The sequence below is a fragment of the Procambarus clarkii genome, chromosome 71 (genome assembly GCF_040958095.1).
Source record: "Procambarus clarkii isolate CNS0578487 chromosome 71, FALCON_Pclarkii_2.0, whole genome shotgun sequence".
NCBI lineage: Eukaryota > Metazoa > Arthropoda > Malacostraca > Decapoda > Cambaridae > Procambarus > Procambarus clarkii.
This window is the reverse complement of record NC_091220.1, coordinates 1,336,636-1,349,199: the sequence shown is the minus strand read 5'-3', so window position 1 is coordinate 1,349,199 and position 12,564 is coordinate 1,336,636. Positions and strand designations below refer to the sequence as shown.

General features: G+C 43.2%; 1 protein-coding gene across 1 annotated transcript in view; it reads left to right on the top strand.

Annotated features, from left to right (window-relative positions):
* The window catches only part of LOC138356213 (pre-mRNA-splicing factor 38-like), a 46,066-nt gene that overhangs the window by 31,900 nt on the left and 1,602 nt on the right, over positions 1–12,564 (top strand). The gene's annotated exons all lie outside the window — the stretch shown is intronic.

Genomic DNA, 12,564 nt, shown 5'->3' with positions numbered 1-12,564 from the left:
AGGGCAACGAGAGCATAGTGAGGGGCACTCACTTTCTTTCATCAAATTCCTGTTAATATGGGAGAACTCTGTTTCTATGCTTATTGCACAACTTGCCTAAACACGCAAGAGAGATTATACAACGTTAGAACACTTTCCCACCAGGAGATTCGAACCCTAGCCAGCAGAGAAGCCTTACAGCAACTGGCATAACTGGTATGCCTTTAACCCACTGCACCACAGCTCAGACCCTTAAAAGAGATGGTAACGTCAGAGTATTTCACCTCCAAAGATCACAATCTCCCAAGGGCAACGAGAGCATAGTGAGGGGCTACTCATGTTCTTTCATCAAATTCCTGTTAATATGGGAGAACTCTGTGTCTATGCTTAATGCACAACTTTCCTAAACATTCACGAGAGATTATACAACCTTAGAACACTTTCCCACCACGAGATTCGAACCCTAGCCAGCACAGAAGCCTTTCAGCAACTGGCAAGCCTTTAACCTACTGCACCACAGCTCAGACCCTTAAAAGAGATGGTAACTTCGGAGTATTTCACCTCCAAAGATCACCATCTCCCAAGGGCAACTAGAGCATAGTGAGGGGCTACTCACTTTCTCTCATCAAATTCCTTTTAATATGGGAGAACTCTGTGTCTATGCTTAATGCACAACTTGCCTAAACACACAAGAGAGATTATACAACCTTAGAACACTTTCCCACCAGGAGATTCGAACCCTAGCCAGCACAGAAGCCTTACAGCAACTGGCATAACTAGTATGCCTTTAACCCACTGCAGAACAGCTCAGACCCTTAAAAGAGATGGTAACTTCGGAGTATTTCACTTCCAAAGATCACCATCTCCCAAGGGCAACGAGAGCATAGTGAGGGGCACTCACGTTCTTTCATCAAATTCCTGTTAATATGGGAGAACTCTGTTTCTATGCTCAATGCACATCTTGCCTAAACATGCAAGAGAGATTATAAAACCTTAGAACACTTTCCCACCAGGAGATTCGAACCCTAGCAGGCACAGAAGCCTTTCAGCAACTGGCATAACTGGTATGTCTTTAACCCACTGTACCACAGCTCAGACCCTTAAAAGAGATGGTAACTTCGGAGTATTTCATCTCCAAAGATCACCATCTCCCAAGGGCAACGAGAGCATAGTGAGGGGCTACTCACGTTCTTTCATCAAATTCCTGTTTATATGGGAGAACTCTGTGTCTATGCTTAATGCACAACTTGCCTAAACACGCAAGTGAGATTATACAACCTTAGAACACTTTCCCACCAGGTGATTCGAACCCTACCCAGCACAGAAGCCTTACAGCAACTGGCATAACTGGTATGCCTTTAACCCACTGCACCACAGCTCAGACCCTTAAAAGAGATGGTAACTTCGGAGTATTTCACTTCCAAAGATCACCATCTCCCAAGGGCAACGAGAGCATAGGGAGGGGCACTCACGTTCTTTCATCAAATTCCTGTTAATATGGGAGAACTCTGTTTCTATGCTCAATGCACAACTTGCCTAAACATGCAAGAGAGACTATACAACCTTAGAACACTTTCCCACTAGGAGATTCGAACCCTAGCCAGCACAGAAGCCTTACAGCAACTGGCATAACTGGTATGCCTTTAACCCACTGCACCACAGCTCAGACCCTTAAAAGAGATGGTAACTTCGGAGTATTTCTCCTCCAAAGATCACCATCTCCCAAGGGCAACGAGAGCATAGTGAGGAGCTACTCATGTTCTTTCATCAAATTCCTGTTAATATGGGAGAACTCTGTGTCTATGCTTAATGCATAGCTTGCCTAAACACGCAAGAGAGATTATACAACCATTGAATACTTTCCCACCAGGAGATTCGAACTCTAGCCAGCACAGAAGCCTTACATCAACTGGCAAACTGGTACGCCTTTATCCTACTGCACCACAGCTCAGACCCTTAATAGACATGGTAACTTCGGAGTATTTCACCTCCAGAGATCACCACCTCCCAAGGGCAACGAGAGCATAGTGAGGGGCTACTCACGTTCTTTCATCAAATTCCTGTTAATATGGGAGAACTCTGTGTCTATGCTTAATGCACAACTTGCCTAAACACGCAAGAGAGATTATACAACCTTAGAACACTTTCCCACCAGGAGATTCGAACCCTAGCCAGCACAGAAGCCTTACAGCAACTGGCATAACTGGTATGCCTTTAACCCACTGCACCACAGCTCAGACCCTTAAAAGAGATGGTAACTTCGGAGTATTTCTCCTCCAAAGATCACCATCTCCCAAGGGCAACGAGAGCATAGTGAGGAGCTACTCATGTTCTTTCATCAAATTCCTGTTAATATGGGAGAACTCTGTGTCTATGCTTAATGCACAACTTGCCTAAACACGCAAGTGAGATTAAACAACCTTAGAACACTTTCCCACCAGGAGATTTAACCCTACCCAGCACAGAAGCCTTACAGCAACTGGCATAACTGGTATGCCTTTAACCCACAGCACCAAAGCTCAGACCCTTAAAACAGATGGTAACTTCGGAGTATTTCACCTCCAGAGATCACCACCTCCCAAGGGCAACTAGAGCATAGTGAGGGGCTAGTCACATTCTTTCATCAAATTCCTGTTAATATGGGAGAACTCTATGTCTATGCTTAATGCACAACTTGCCTAAACACGCAAGAGAGATTATACAACCTTAGAACACTTTCCCACCAGGAGATTCGAACCCTAGCCAGCACAGAAGCCTTACAGCAACTGGCATAACTGGTAAGCCTTTAACTCACTGCACCACAGCTCAGACCCTTAAAAGAGATGGTAACTTCGGAGTATTTCACCTCTAAAGATCACCATCTCCCAAGGGCAACGAGAGCATAGTGAGAGCCTACTCACGTTCTTTCATCAAATTCCTGTTGATATGGGAGAACTCTGTGTCTATGCTTAATGCACAACTTGCCTAAACACACGAGAGAGAATATACAACCTTAGAACACTTTCCCACCAGGAGATTCGAACCCTAGCCAGCACAGAAGCCTTACAGCAACTGGCATAACAGGTACGCCTTTAGCCCACTGCACCACAGCTCAGACCCTTAAAAAAGGTGGTAATTTCGGAGTATTTCACCTTCAAAGATCACCATCTCCCAAGGGCAACTAGAGCATAGTGAGGGGCTAATCACGTTCTTTCATCAAATTCCTGTTAATATGGGAGAACTCTGTGTCTATGCTTAATGCAAAACTTGCCTAAACGTGCAAGAGAGATTATACAACACTAGAACACTTTCCCACCAGGAGATTCGAACCCTAGCCAGCACAGAAGCCTTACAGCAACTGGCATAACTGGTACGCCTTTAGCCCACTGCACCTCAGCTCAAACCCTTAAAATAGATGGTAACTTCGGAGTATTTCACCTTCAAAGATCACCATCTCCCAAAGGCAACTAGAGCATAGTGAGAGGCTAATCACGTTCTTTCATCAAATTCCTGTTAATATGGGAGAACTCTTGTGTCTATGCTTAATGCACAACTAGCCTAAATACGCAAGAGAGATTATACAACCTTAGAAAACTTTCCCACCAGGAGATTCGAACCCTTGCCAGCACAGAAGCCTTACAGCAACTGGCATAACTGGTACGTCTTTAACCCACTGCAGAACAGCTCAGACCCTTAAAAGAGATGGTAACTTCGGAGTATTTCTCCTCCAAAGATCACCATCTCCCAAGGGCAACGAGAGCATAGTGAGGAGCTACTCACGTTCTTTCATCAAATTCCTATTAATATGGGAGAACTCTGTGTCTATGCTTAATGCACAACTTGCCTAAACACGCAAGAGAGATTATACAACCTTAGAACACTTTCCCACTAGGAAATTCGAACTCTAGCCAGCACAGAAGCCTTACAGCAACTGGCAAACTGGTACGCCTTTATCCTACTGCACCACAGCTCAGACCCTTAATAGAGATGGTAACTTCGGAGTATTTCACCTTCAAAGATCACCATCTCCCAAGGGCAACTAGAGCATAGTGATTGGCTAATCAGGTTCTTTCATCAAATTCCTGTTAATATGGGAGAACTCCGTGTCTATGCTTAATGCACAACTTGCCTAAACATGCAAGAGAGATTGTACAACATTAGAACACTTTCCCACCTGAAGATTCGAACCCTAGCCAGCACAGAAGCCTTACAGCAACTGGCATAACTGGTACGCCTTTAGCCCACTGCACCACAGCTCAGACCCTTAAAAGAGATGGTAACTTCGGAGTATTTCACCTTCAAAGATCACCATCTCCTAAGGGCAACTAGAGCATAGTGAGAGGCTAATCACGTTCTTTCATCAAATTCCTGTTAATATGGGAGAACTCTTGTGTCTATGCTTAATTATATCACATGAGAGATTATACAACCTTAGAACACTTTCCCACCAGGAGATTCGAACCCTTGCCAGCACAGAAGCCTTACAGCAACTGGCATAACTGGTACGTCTTTAACCCACTGCACCACAGCTCAGACCCTTAAAAGAGATGGTAACTTTGGAGTATTTCACTTCCAAAGATCACCATCTCCCAAGGGCAACGAGAGCGTAGTGAGGGGCACTCACGTTATTTTATCAAATTCCTGTTAATATGGGAGAACTCTGTTTCTATGCTTAATGCACAACTTGCCAAAACACGCAAAAGAGATTATACAACCTTAGAACACTTTCCCACCAGGAGATTCGAACCCTAGCCAGCAGAGAAGCCTTACAGCAACTGGCATAACTGGTACGTCTTTAACCCACTGTACCAGAGCTCAGACCCTTAAAAGAGATGGTAACTTCGGAGTATTTCACCTCCAAAGATCACCATCTCCCAAGGGCAACGAGAGCATAGTGAGGGGCTACTCACGTTCTTTCATCAAATTCCTGTTAATATGGGAGAACTCTGTTTCTATGCTTAATGCACAACTTGCCTAAACACGCAAAAGAGATTATACAACCTTAGAACACTTTCCCACCAGGAGATTCGAACCCTAGCCAGCAGAGAAGCCTTACAGCAACTGGCATAACTGGTATGTCTTTAACCCACTTTACCACTGCTCAGACCTTTAAAAGAGATGGTAACTTCGGAGTATTTCACCTCCAAAGATCACCATCTCCTAAGGGCAACGAGAGCATTGTGAGGGGCTACTAACGTTCTTTCATCAAATTCCTGTTAATATGGGAGAACTCTGTGTCTATGCTTAATGCACAACTTCCCTAAACACGCAAGTGAGATTATACAACCTTAGAACACTTTCCCACCAGGAGATTCGAACCCTATCCAGCACAGAAGCCTTACAGCAACTGGCATAACTGGTATGCCTTTAACCCACTGCACCACAGCTCAGACCCTTAAAAGAGATGGTAACTTCGGAGTATTTCACTTCCAAAGATCACCATCTCCGAAAGGGCAACGAGAGCATAGTGAGGGGCACTCACGTTCTTTCATCAAATTCCTGTTAATATGGGAGAACTCTGTTTCTATGCTCAATGCACAACTTGCCTAAACATGCAAGAGAGACTATACAACCTTAAAACACTTTCCCACCATGAGATTCGAACCCTAGCCAGCACAGAAGCCTTACAGCAACTGGCATAACTGGTATGCCTTTAACCCACTGCACCACAGCTCAGACCCTTAAAGGGATGGTAATTTCGGAGTATTTCACCTCCAAAGATCACCATCTCCCAAGGGCAACGAGAGCATAGTGAGGAGCTACTCATGTTCTTTCATCAAATTCCTGTTAATATGGGAGAACTCTTAGTCTATCCTTAATGCACAACTTGCCTAAACACGCACGAGAGATTATACAACCTTAGAATACTTTCCCACCAGGAGATTCGAACTCTAGCCAGCACAGAAGCCTTACAGCAACTGGCAAACTGGTACGCCTTTATTCTACTGCACCACAGCTCAGATCCTTAATAGAGATGGCAACTTCGGGATATTTCACCTCCAGAGATCACCACCTCCCAAGGGTAACTAGAGCATAGTGAGGGGCTAGTCACATTCTTTCATCAAATTCCTGTTAATATGGGAGAACTCTATGTCTATGCTTAATGCACAACTTGCCTAAACACGCATGAGAGATTATACAACCTTAGAACACTTTCCCACCAGGAGATTCGAACCCTAGCCAGCACAGAAGCCTTACAGCAACTGGCATAACTGGTACGCCTTTAACCCACTGCACCACAGCTCAGACCCTTAAAAGAGATGGTAACTTCGGAGTATTTCACTTTTTAAAGATCACCATCTCCCAAGAGTAACGAGAGCATAGTGAGGGGCACTCACGTTCTTTCATCAAATTCCTGTTAATATGGGAGAACTCTGTTTCTATGCTTTATGCACAACTTGCCTAAACACGCAAGAGAGATTATACAACCTTAGAACACTTTCCCACCAGGAGATTCGAACCCTAGCCAGCACAGAAGCCTTACAGCAACTGGCATAACTGGTACGCCTTTAACCCATTGCATCACAGCTCAGACCCATAAAAGAGATGGTAACTTCGGAGTATTTCACCTGCAAAGATCACCATCTCCCAAAAGCAACTAGAGCATAGTGAGGAGCTACTCACGTTCTTTCATCAAATTCCTGTTAATATGGGAGAACTCTGTGTCTATGCTTAATGCACAACTTGCCTAAGCACGCAAGAGAGATTATACAACCTTAGAACAATTTCCCACCAGGAGATTCGAACCCTAGCCAGCACAGAAGCCTTACAGCAACTGGCATAACAGGTACGCCTTTAGCCCACTGCACCACAGCTCAGACCCTTAAAAAAGGTGGTAATTTCGGAGTATTTCACCTTCAAAGATCACCATCTCCCAAGGGCAACTAGAGCATAGTGAGGGGCTAATCACGTTCTTTCATCAAATTCCTGTTAATATGGGAGAACTCTGTGTCTATGCTTAATGCAAAACTTGCCTAAACGTGCAAGAGAGATTATACAACACTAGAACACTTTCCCACCAGGAGATTCGAACCCTAGCCAGCACAGAAGCCTTACAGCAACTGGCATAACTGGTACGCCTTTAGCCCACTGCACCTCAGCTCAAACCCTTAAAATAGATGGTAACTTCGGAGTATTTCACCTTCAAAGATCACCATCTCCCAAAGGCAACTAGAGCATAGTGAGAGGCTAATCACGTTCTTTCATCAAATTCCTGTTAATATGGGAGAACTCTTGTGTCTATGCTTAATGCACAACTAGCCTAAATACGCAAGAGAGATTATACAACCTTAGAAAACTTTCCCACCAGGAGATTCGAACCCTTGCCAGCACAGAAGCCTTACAGCAACTGGCATAACTGGTACGTCTTTAACCCACTGCAGAACAGCTCAGACCCTTAAAAGAGATGGTAACTTCGGAGTATTTCTCCTCCAAAGATCACCATCTCCCAAGGGCAACGAGAGCATAGTGAGGAGCTACTCACGTTCTTTCATCAAATTCCTATTAATATGGGAGAACTCTGTGTCTATGCTTAATGCACAACTTGCCTAAACACGCAAGAGAGATTATACAACCTTAGAACACTTTCCCACTAGGAAATTCGAACTCTAGCCAGCACAGAAGCCTTACAGCAACTGGCAAACTGGTACGCCTTTATCCTACTGCACCACAGCTCAGACCCTTAATAGAGATGGTAACTTCGGAGTATTTCACCTTCAAAGATCACCATCTCCCAAGGGCAACTAGAGCATAGTGATTGGCTAATCAGGTTCTTTCATCAAATTCCTGTTAATATGGGAGAACTCCGTGTCTATGCTTAATGCACAACTTGCCTAAACATGCAAGAGAGATTGTACAACATTAGAACACTTTCCCACCTGAAGATTCGAACCCTAGCCAGCACAGAAGCCTTACAGCAACTGGCATAACTGGTACGCCTTTAGCCCACTGCACCACAGCTCAGACCCTTAAAAGAGATGGTAACTTCGGAGTATTTCACCTTCAAAGATCACCATCTCCTAAGGGCAACTAGAGCATAGTGAGAGGCTAATCACGTTCTTTCATCAAATTCCTGTTAATATGGGAGAACTCTTGTGTCTATGCTTAATTATATCACATGAGAGATTATACAACCTTAGAACACTTTCCCACCAGGAGATTCGAACCCTTGCCAGCACAGAAGCCTTACAGCAACTGGCATAACTGGTACGTCTTTAACCCACTGCACCACAGCTCAGACCCTTAAAAGAGATGGTAACTTTGGAGTATTTCACTTCCAAAGATCACCATCTCCCAAGGGCAACGAGAGCGTAGTGAGGGGCACTCACGTTATTTTATCAAATTCCTGTTAATATGGGAGAACTCTGTTTCTATGCTTAATGCACAACTTGCCAAAACACGCAAAAGAGATTATACAACCTTAGAACACTTTCCCACCAGGAGATTCGAACCCTAGCCAGCAGAGAAGCCTTACAGCAACTGGCATAACTGGTACGTCTTTAACCCACTGTACCAGAGCTCAGACCCTTAAAAGAGATGGTAACTTCGGAGTATTTCACCTCCAAAGATCACCATCTCCCAAGGGCAACGAGAGCATAGTGAGGGGCTACTCACGTTCTTTCATCAAATTCCTGTTAATATGGGAGAACTCTGTTTCTATGCTTAATGCACAACTTGCCTAAACACGCAAAAGAGATTATACAACCTTAGAACACTTTCCCACCAGGAGATTCGAACCCTAGCCAGCAGAGAAGCCTTACAGCAACTGGCATAACTGGTATGTCTTTAACCCACTTTACCACTGCTCAGACCTTAAAAGAGATGGTAACTTCGGAGTATTTCACCTCCAAAGATCACCATCTCCTAAGGGCAACGAGAGCATTGTGAGGGGCTACTAACGTTCTTTCATCAAATTCCTGTTAATATGGGAGAACTCTGTGTCTATGCTTAATGCACAACTTCCCTAAACACGCAAGTGAGATTATACAACCTTAGAACACTTTCCCACCAGGAGATTCGAACCCTATCCAGCACAGAAGCCTTACAGCAACTGGCATAACTGGTATGCCTTTAACCCACTGCACCACAGCTCAGACCCTTAAAAGAGATGGTAACTTCGGAGTATTTCACTTCCAAAGATCACCATCTCCGAAAGGGCAACGAGAGCATAGTGAGGGGCACTCACGTTCTTTCATCAAATTCCTGTTAATATGGGAGAACTCTGTTTCTATGCTCAATGCACAACTTGCCTAAACATGCAAGAGAGACTATACAACCTTAAAACACTTTCCCACCATGAGATTCGAACCCTAGCCAGCACAGAAGCCTTACAGCAACTGGCATAACTGGTATGCCTTTAACCCACTGCACCACAGCTCAGACCCTTAAAGGGATGGTAATTTCGGAGTATTTCTCCTCCAAAGATCACCATCTCCCAAGGGCAACGAGAGCATAGTGAGGAGCTACTCATGTTCTTTCATCAAATTCCTGTTAATATGGGAGAACTCTTAGTCTATCCTTAATGCACAACTTGCCTAAACACGCACGAGAGATTATACAACCTTAGAATACTTTCCCACCAGGAGATTCGAACTCTAGCCAGCACAGAAGCCTTACAGCAACTGGCAAACTGGTACGCCTTTATTCTACTGCACCACAGCTCAGATCCTTAATAGAGATGGCAACTTTGGGATATTTCACCTCCAGAGATCACCACCTCCCAAGGGTAACTAGAGCATAGTGAGGGGCTAGTCACATTCTTTCATCAAATTCCTGTTAATATGGGAGAACTCTATGTCTATGCTTAATGCACAACTTGCCTAAACACGCATGAGAGATTATACAACCTTAGAACACTTTCCCACCAGGAGATTCGAACCCTAGCCAGCACAGAAGCCTTACAGCAACTGGCATAACTGGTACGCCTTTAACCCACTGCACCACAGCTCAGACCCTTAAAAGAGATGGTAACTTCGGAGTATTTCACTTTTTAAAGATCACCATCTCCCAAGAGTAACGAGAGCATAGTGAGGGGCACTCACGTTCTTTCATCAAATTCCTGTTAATATGGGAGAACTCTGTTTCTATGCTTTATGCACAACTTGCCTAAACACGCAAGAGAGATTATACAACCTTAGAACACTTTCCCACCAGGAGATTCGAACCCTAGCCAGCACAGAAGCCTTACAGCAACTGGCATAACTGGTACGCCTTTAACCCATTGCATCACAGCTCAGACCCATAAAAGAGATGGTAACTTCGGAGTATTTCACCTGCAAAGATCACCATCTCCCAAAAGCAACTAGAGCATAGTGAGGAGCTACTCACGTTCTTTCATCAAATTCCTGTTAATATGGGAGAACTCTGTGTCTATGCTTAATGCACAACTTGCCTAAGCACGCAAGAGAGATTATACAACCTTAGAACAATTTCCCACCAGGAGATTCGAACCCTAGCCAGCACAGAAGCCTTACAGCAACTGGCATAACTGGTACGCCTTTAACCCACAGCACGTCAGCTCAGACCCTTAAAAGAGATGGTAACTTCGGATTATTTCACCTCTAAAGATCACCATCTCCCAAGGGCAACGAGAGCATAGTGAGAGCCTACTCACCTTCTTTCATCAAATTCCTGTTGATATGGGAGAACTCTGTGTCTATACTTAATGCACAACTTGCTTAAACACGCAAGAGAGATTATTCAACCTTAGAACACTTTCCCACCAGGAGATTCGAACCCTAGCCAGCACAGAAGCCTTACAGCAACTGGCATAACTGGTACGCCTTTAGCCCACTGCACCACAGCTCAGACCCTTAGAATAGATGGTAACTTCGGAGTATTTCACCTTCAAAGATCACCATCTCCCAAGGGCAACTAGAGCATAGTGAGAGGCTAATCACGTTCTTTCATCAAATTCCTTTTAATATGGGAGAACTCTTGTGTCTATGCTTAATGCACAACTTGCCTAAATATGCAAGAGAGATTATACAACCGTAGAACACTTTCCCACCAGGAGATTCGAACCCTTGCCAGCACAGAAGCCTTACAGCAACTGGCATAACTGGTAAGTCTTTAACCCACTGCACCACAGCTCAGACCCTTAAAAGAGATGGTAACTTCAGAGTATTTCACTTCCAAAGATCACCATCTCCCAAGGGCAACGGGAGCATAGTGAACGGCACTCACGTTCTTTCATCAAATTCCTGTTAATATGGGAGAACTCTGTTTCTATGCTTAATGCACAACTTGCCTAAACACGCAAGAGAGATTATACAACCTTAGAACACTTTCCCACCAGGAGATTCGAACCCTAGCCAGCAGAGAAGCCTTACAGCAACTGGCATAACTGGTATGCCTTTAACCCACTGCACCACAGCTCAGACCCTTAAAAGAGATGGTATCTTCGGAGTATTTCACCTCCAAAGATCACCATCTCCCTAGGGCAACGAGAGCATAGTGAGGGGCAACTCACGTTCTTTCATCAAATTCCTGTTAATATGGGAGAACTCTGTGTCTATGCTTAATGCACAACTTGCCTAAACACGCACGAGAGAATATACAACCTTAGAACACTTTCCCACCACGAGATTCGAACCCTAGCCAGCACAGAAGCCTTACAGCAACTGGCAAGCCTTTAACCTACTGCACCACAGCTCAGACCCTTAAAAGAGATGGTAACTTCGGAGTATTTCACCTCCAAAGATCACCATCTCCCAAGGGCAAATAGAGCATAGTGAGGGGCTACTCACTTTCTTTCATCAAATTCCTGTTAATATGGGAGAACTCTGTGTCTATGCTTAATGCACAACTTGCCTAAACACGCAAGAGAGATTATACAACAATAGAACACTTTCCCACCAGGAGATTCGAACCCTAGCCAGCACAGAAGCCTTCCCAGCAAACATTTTCATGTTTTTAAAACATCCTAAAAACGACATTTCATTGTTTTCAGCACGTTTATAATTACGTTTAGAAAATGTTTTTTGAGAACTTTTATATACAACCTTAGAACGTAAATAATTAACATTTCTAAAAACTTTTTTATAATCTTTTAATTACCTACATTAAAACGTTTAGGGTAAATTAGGGTATAATAATTTTGTAATTCATATCTGAAATAGAAAGGGAGAGAAAGAAAGAAGACATATCTGAGAAAGAAATGGACATCCTATATATGTATGTGCAAATTACAAATAAATAGGGTACAAAAAGAGAATTAAAATATTATATTTATTTAATTAAGAATGAGTAATACAACAAAATATATGTAATAGCTCGAAATATATAGACTATATCTATAACAGAATATAAAAGTAAAAATTTAAAAATCTATAAAAATCTATATATGCAATATGTGAACACAATAGATTTTGTGATCAAGCAGCCTGTGATTCATGTCATGCTGAGATCAGTCTGATGTTACAAGCAGTTATTGTTACTTAAAACTAAAACAAGTAAAATTTTCCGAGTATACATATAACACTATAGTTTTTCTATGACTAATAATAAAAATCTATTAATCAAAAGTTTAGGACTAATTAACTAAAAATAAAAATCTACAAGTGAATGTAAACAGTCAAGTATAATATTCATGTAGAAAGAGAAAGA